Here is an 8,196-nt window from a genome sequence, read left to right on the forward strand (position 1 = left end):
AGCTTAATGCTCATTGGTTCAGACAACTGTGATGCTGCGTTCTCTTATTAAATGTTTTATTTTTTTTATCTGGTTCCATGCGGTTATGTATTTAAATTATGCGTGAATATTCCCAAACATTATGACAGTGCGATCTCTGTGTGAGATATGTGATTGTTGTCATATTTATATAAAAATCTAAAATACATGTTTGTATTAAAACCAGTTAAACTGGTTTTAATACGGGTCCAAAATGACGTTAAAAATGTTTATGCTTCATTTACATAGCCTTCCTTATATGGTATCAGCCCATATATGGGTTCATTTGAAAGCTGAACTGAAATTATATCATGTTTATTAGCAACACAGCACCTGAGTGAGAATAACGCGATATCCGCCTTTGATCTCGTTGGTATCTGTTCCACTTTGAGAGGTCATAAATGTTCGTCTTGACTGCTATTATTTCACTCCCCCCCTCACTGCAGCCGCCTACTCTTGCCTACATTTCAGAAGCTTCCCAGAAGCGGCTCGCTAAAGATATGTGCCTCGCCTATTTTTGACGGTACGAGTGTGCGCTCGAATATGCTCTAGATCCGCTCTCGCAATACTTTGATGTCATACACCGATCAGTCTGCGCAGCGCTGCTTCAAGTCGAACATACTTATTGGGTTTGTGGTGTTGTTGTTGTGCGCGCTAGGGAGCGTATATCCGCCATACGTCATTGCGTCGCTATATCATTGATACCGCAATATGACACTTTTTTTTATCATGTAAAAATTTATACCGGTATCATCATGGACGGTATGATATGGCACACCCCTAATATATGGTGCATTCCAAATGCGATATTTCGCCCTCCGAAGGGCACTTCGGAGTGAAAACAATCATGGCCGCCATATTTAAGGGTCGTTCCAAACCGAAGTGCTCAAAAAAAAAATTAACATCACCTTTGCGATTATGACTATCACTAGGCTTGTGAATTAGCCGAACTTGAACAGGGACATTAAAATGCTTAACACAAATAATGCTTAATGTTGCTTAAGGTACCAAGATAGTGATAAAGACAAAATTGTAAAGCATACTATGTGTAGATACGTACATAAGCCACAAATGTGAACGCAACACATTTATTGAAATGTCCGCTGAACTTACATCGTTTATAGTGTGAATCACCAAATGCGTTATGAAATGTCCGTTGAGCATAGGTAGTTCGAAACAGTATCCAATTCCAAATAAATAAAACAAAACCCACCCCTAAACACAACAAGTGAAGTACAATTAGCACAAGAATAACTATCAACTTCTTTCTTTTAGAATAAACAACAACAAAAAAAGAGGGTTGCACTTACACTTTCCCTAACATGCTTGGCTTATCTTCAATCTCCGTTTTAAATCATGTTAACGGCATAATTTATCTCCAAACACATCATCAGCGGGAGAATCAAACACTCCCAACACGACTTCAGCGGCAGACTCGAATCACTCCAAACACAGCATCAGCGGGAGAACCAAGCACTCCAAAAACACTCAGATTCAGTAGATTCAGCGGGAGATTCAAACACTCATAGTTCGGCTTGAGCATCTCCTCCGTGGCCATGGAAAAATGTATATTTACAATGACAACAATTATACTTCATCATTAACACGTTTCCAACAAAGAAACAGATCGACTTCTGTCAGCTTGTTGAAAAAACACTATATTTGGATAATCTACCATATGACGGCTGAAGCAGCAGCGGGCGACACTGTTTTCATGCTAATCAGATCAACATTGTAAACAAAATTCTACAAAACACAAGAGATAAAATCTGATTATCATGCGAAATGATAAACTAGTTTTCTCTTCTCCGCAAATGATCCAATGAAGAATGTGAATATTTAACTTCAAGGCAAAAACAAGATAAGCAGGTATCCGTATTAATTTCAGCATTTGTAGCAGAGAATGATCCTCCCAGAATGGCGGTGGCGCCCCAGCATGCAACGCGCATGATGTAGCTTCACATTCTCTATAAAAATGCATCAAAATGGCCAAAAAAGTTGTATAGCAAATGTCTACTTTACACTGTTACATCAGGGTTCATCAGGGTTACTAAGAGTTACTGAAAATGAATAATTTTTACTTTTATTTCAGAGATGATTGAAGAAAACAACGAGAAAGCAGAATTGAGTGAAGTTGAGGAGAAAAATCATGTGAAAAATGGAGAAAAACCTTTGAGTTGCTCTCAAACCAAACAGAAAGATTTAAAGAAAAGAAGAGCCAAGAAATCTTTCACCTGCACTCAGTGTGGAAAGAGTACAAGCAGATTCAACTGTGAGATTCAGATCAACTCGATGGAGTTCCTCCCCAAAGAACAATGTCAAAAAGTTGTATTCTTGTATATAATTTTGCTTCATGTTAAAAATTATATCATTGTGCTTTCTTATGAGTTCCATATGATGTTTGATTGTCTTATAATGCATATTTATCAGTTGTAGATTATTTACTCTTTCATGAAAAGTAGAAGTTTTTACAAACTGTTCTTGTTCGGGAAGCTGAGGAATAGGCTGTAACACTTTTTAAGAGAGACTGAGATTTATTTTATATTGTTATTCATTGTTGTTTTTAAAATTAGTTATTTTAAAAACTTATGATGTATTTAGGAAATGCTAACTGTTAACTGTTCTGCTTTTGGTGCAGGGGAAATTAAGAAAATACACGTACAATTTATTATTGCTACATAAATATTATGAAGCTAACTAGCTTGCCAACTTTTGTGTGATGCATTTTCGTTATTTGCAATCCAGAAGCGAGATCCCTCTTGTATTTTAGGTCTGAGTTTGACTTCCGAGGATTATGAAAACAAGATGTTTGAGGTTAAGCGATATATTTGAGAAAATCTGAGGTCTTGAGGACTTTATGGCCGCCACATGCGTGTATCCGTTAAGTCCACGTGACTGTAGTAATCCATTATTATAAGTAGGGCTGCAACTAACGATTATTTTGATAATCGATTAATCGGGCGGTTATTTTTTATTATTAAAACTTACCTTTTTTTTTATTGGGTGTTTTGCTTATTATAACTATATAAAACCTTAAATCAGGGTATTTATGTCTATAAGTGTACTTCAAAGACAAACTAATCGATAACGGCATTCGTTCACAACAAATTTCATTATCGATTATTATCGATTAGTTGTTGCGGCCCTAATTATAAGTTTACACCACTGATCTCTAATAGAGAACTGAATTGCTCATGATGTCATAGAAGTGAAGCCACCACGCTGCCATATTGCTATTCCCATACATTCTATTTAATTAAGAGTAAATCGTACGATTTTAATGAGAAAACATCACCTAACGAGTCAGCGTTTTTATATCTGAAGTATTCCTGTACATTTTTACAATGCAAACATGCTTCATGTAAAAGGTTATTTAATGTTGGGAATTTCCCCTGCCTATTAATAAATAATAAATATCATATTCATTAAAGTAACAAACATCAGATGCACATGATGAACATCAGATGGATGAGATCCTCAACAAATGTATTACAAATGACAAAGTGCTTATTCTAAAATCCGAATAAAATTTGATACTTTCTTTGTGTATATACCTTAATTCACCTTGTACAATTATTCACTGTTTATGTAATTGTTCTTTTTATCTGTAACTGCAAAATGTTTATCTGTAACTGCAAATGCTTCACAAATGATTTCATTAAAAGCAAGGATTTTGAAGCAGCTAATGATTTAAATGTTGGTTAAATTAATAATGCTAGAATTTGCACGTCTGAAATATATGTTGCTCAATCAGGACAAAGAAATACACGCATCATAACATCATTCAGAGAAATAATACTAACAACTTCTGCATTGTAAAGCGCTATGTAAATAATGGTGACTCGAACTCGACAACTTACGGTACAGACTTAAGCTGGGCTCACACTACAGGAGTTTTAAAATCCTAACTGATTATGAAATCTGGTTGCAGCACACACATAAGGAGAATCTTTGCAGATTATCTTCCCTCAAATCTTAAACATGCACACACTACAAGATTTGAAAATCGTGGCGCATCACACGCTACAAGATATATTGTGTGTTTCACTTCATGCGGCGCCACAAAGATCGGCTGCCGCCTGACAAAAGCGATGCATTCTGGTTTGAACATTTGTCCGACTTTGATCGGCGCTGCAGCTGCCTTACGATCACATGTGCCATCAAAGTACTGCGAGAGCAAAACGAGACCAGCCCCCTATGTCAGGAGCTGCAGTTGTTCAAAATCGGCTGCGAAAGCCTTGATGACGGCAAACTTTATTCTCATTGGTTAGATTCTGTGATGACAAGCATGACGTGTGTTGTGTGTTTATTCTAACAATTAAATTCCAAAAATGCTCACAAATCTGTTTTTATAACAGTAAAAGCATTTTAGTGTAGTCGCACTGTTATATTGAGATACAAAAAAAAAACTGATAAAATGCCCCCAATAAATAAAATGTATTGGTATTTAAATAGTATATGTTAAGGTTGCCCTTTGTTCATGAACAGATGGCGCTGTATAAGGCATAAAAAGTGTTTCTGTTGCTCATGAAACCGTTTCTGAAACGTCTATGTATTTGGCAAATATTGCATTTAATTCACTTCATCTGTGATAAAGAGTATGCAAACACCGTGAGAGTGTCACTACCGGGAGCAGAAAATGTGTCTACTCTTGCCAGCCGGTGGCAGGCTAGCGTAGTTCATCTCGAACAAGCCTATTATTAAGATTATCATGCCAGAGGGAGTGCCTCACGTGATATCACGCAGCAGATCGTCATTAATATTTCAGTGATGTTTACATATGTTAGCTAGTGTGCTTGTAGCTTTCTGCACTCACACGGTACGTTCAAAACTGAGGTGATTTCACTCCACCACTTCTCTTTCTCCTTATGGTTGTGACACATTTTCAACACATTCTACAGACATGATGGAATATCATACATCTCACAAGTTATTTTGCCAAAAAACGACATGAAACCAAATTCAAGGTTATTTGGGCTAGAATAGCCGGACTATATTAGGTCTATACTTAACCGAGACGTTGAAATGACGGCTATTGCTGGGATGTTTCTTGTATTTATTTTTTATTTTTTTGGGGAGCAATGTGTATGAACGGCATGTTTTTGCCTGATGTGTCATTGTCCCTATTGATTTTTGTTTACGTTTTTGTTGAAATTTGTTGCTGTTATAGATGGAACTGATCTGGAATCTGTGAACTTGGAAACCTAATTACATACACATATATATATATATATATATATATATATTTCTGGGGTAATCTTGATTTTTAAGTAGTAATACTTACATTTTTCGAGTGTAAAATTAACAGTCTTCTCCAAAGGCGAGATCATCTAACAGCTGATCGACGTCTCCTTTGTGGAGATATTACAAATATTGCAAACGCTGAGGAAAACCATACTAGGTAGGGTTGTGGAGTTACTGATGCTATGAGGTGTTAGTGCACCTGTCCCTCTTATGTTATGTAATTTTTTTATTATTACTGCAGAACTTATAATTACATACAAGCTCAGGGAAAGATGGTTGTATCTTTAACAATAAACAATCATAATGACAAAAAGCAGAAAACATAAATATAATGGGTTTGCATACATCATAGTATGAGATTATATACACAGAAAAAAAGGCACAATGACAAGGTCATTGTGAATATATCTTTGAATAATCATAATATTCATATAATCAATTCATCAAAATATTGCATTTGTGGATCGTACGCTTCAGGGACCAGCCAAGACTGATCACACCGGTGTGATCGTACGCGTTAAAGGGTTAAATAAAGACATTTTTAGAGTGCAGACCTTGAGTAAAGTTTCGTTAAATTACCATCCCTAAAGTATAAATTCCAGGTATCACTTGTTCTTTGAATACACAATAGTGGGGAAGACTGCTGTCTTGGCAATGGTCCAGAAGACAATCATTGACACCCTCCACAAAGAGGGTAAGTCACAGAAGGTCTGGAGGAAGACTGGAGAGGAACAGAATCCAAGCTGCATGAAAGTCCAGTGAGAAGTTTCCTAAGTCCGTGATGATTTGGGGTGCCGTGACGTCTGCTGGTGTTGGTCCATTGTGTTTTATCAAGTCCAAAGTCAATCCAGCCGTCTACCAGGAGATTTTGGAGCACTTTATGCTTCCATCTGCTGACAAGCTTTATGGAGATGCTGATTTCCTTTTCCAGCAGGACTTTAGCAACGGACCACAGTGCCAAAACCACTTCCAAGTGGTTTGCTGACCATGATATTACTGTGCTTGATTGGCCAGCCAGCATGCCTGACCTGAACCCCATATGGAATCTATGGGATATTTTCAAAAGAAAGATGAGAAACAGTCGATCCAACAATACAGACGAGCTGAAGACTCAATAGTGCCTCAACAGCGCCACAGGCTGATCGCTTCCATGCCACACCTCAAAGGAGTGGACTGAAGCTGGAGTCAGTGCATCAAGAGTCACCACGCTCAGACGTCTTCAGGGAAAGGGCTACCAAGCCACTTATGAAACAGAAACAACGTCAGAAGAATCTTACCTGGGCTAAGGAAAAAAAGAACTGGACTGTTGCTCAGTGGTCCAAAGTCCTCTTTTCAGATAAAGTAAATTTTGCATTCCATTTGTAAATCAAGGTCTGGAGTCTGGAGGAAGACTGGAGAGGAACAGAATCCAAGCTGCATGAAAGTCCAGTGAGAAGTTTCCTAAGTCCGTGATGATTTGGGGTGCCGTGACGTCTGCTGGTGTTGGTCCATTGTGTTTTATCAAGTCCAAAGTCAATGCAGCCGTCTACCAGGAGATTTTGGAGCACGTTATGCTTCTATCTGCTGACAAGCTTTATAGATATGCTGATTTCCTGTTCCAGCAGGACTTTAGAACCTGCCCACAGTGCCAAAACCACTTCCAAGTGGCTTGCTGACCATGATATTACTGTGCTTGATTGGCCAGCCAACATGCCTGACCTGTACCCCATATGGAATCTATGGGATATTTTTAAGAGAAAGATGAGAAACAGTCAATCCAACAATACAGACGAGATGAAAGCTCAATAGTGCCTCAGCAGTGCCACAGGTTTGGAGAGGTGCACGTCAGGCTACGCCGTAGGCTGCGCATGCTACACACAGCCTACGGCATAGGTTCGACGTAGTGTTCATTTCGTTAACAAAGACTATGAGGAAAAATGTTCGTTGACGAGCTTTTTTCCCATGACTAAGACGAGATGAAGACAAAACGATAATAAGGTCAATAAACAATAACTAAGACTATATCAACATGCAATTTCGTTGACAAAATAAGACGAGACTAAAATGTATTCAAAAAGATAAAAACTTTACCAAAAACCTAAGAGACAACTGTTGGTGCAATTATTCGGAAATGAAAGAAATACAAAATAACCATCAATCGGCCTTGGTCTGGAGCTCCGTGCAATGTCTCGCCTCATGTGGTAAGGATGATCATGAGAAAGGTGAGGGATCAGCCCTGAACTACACGGGAGGAGCTTGTTAATTATCTTAAGGCAGTTGGGACCACAGTCACCAAGCAAAACACTGGTAACACACTACGCCGCAATGGACTGAAATCCTGCAGCGCCCGCAAGGTCCCCCTGCTCAAGGAGGCACATGTACAAGCCCGATTAAAGTTTGCCAAAGAACATCTAAATGATTCAGAGAAGGCTTGGGAGAAAGTGCTGTGGTCAGATGAGACCAAAATTGAGCTCTTTGGCATTAACTCGACTCGCCTTGTTTGGAGGGAGAGAAATGACCCCAAAAACACCATCCCTACAGTCAAGCACGGAGGTGGAAACATTATGCTTTGGGGCTGTTTTTCTGCTAAGGGTACAGGACGACTTCACAGCATTGATGGGCAAATGGACAGGGCCATGTACTGTAAAATCTTGGACGAGAACCTCAGCCAGAACACTGAACATGGGTCATGGATGGGTCTTCCAGCATGACAATGACCCGAAACATACTGCCAAGGCAGCAAAGGAGTGGCTCAAGAAGAAGCACATTAAGGTCATGGAGTGGCCTAGCCAGTCTCCAGACCTCAATCCTATAGAAAATCTGTGGAGGGAGCTGAAACTTTGAGTTGCCAAACGACAGCCAAGAAACCTTAAGGATTCAGAGAGGATCTGTAAAGAGAAGTGGATCAAAATCCCTCCTGAGATGTGTGCAAACCTGGTGACCAACTACAAAAAA

At 38.8% G+C, this 8,196-nt stretch overlaps 1 protein-coding gene across 1 annotated transcript in view; it reads right to left on the bottom strand.

The window, feature by feature from the left end:
- Positions 1-8,196, bottom strand: part of LOC107666960 (gastrula zinc finger protein XlCGF57.1-like) — a 28,356-nt gene that overhangs the window by 3,199 nt on the left and 16,961 nt on the right. The window lies entirely within an intron of this gene.

Source organism: Sinocyclocheilus anshuiensis, unplaced genomic scaffold (assembly GCF_001515605.1).
Source record: "Sinocyclocheilus anshuiensis isolate Anshui unplaced genomic scaffold, SAMN03320099.WGS_v1.1 scaffold1523, whole genome shotgun sequence".
NCBI lineage: Eukaryota > Metazoa > Chordata > Actinopteri > Cypriniformes > Cyprinidae > Sinocyclocheilus > Sinocyclocheilus anshuiensis.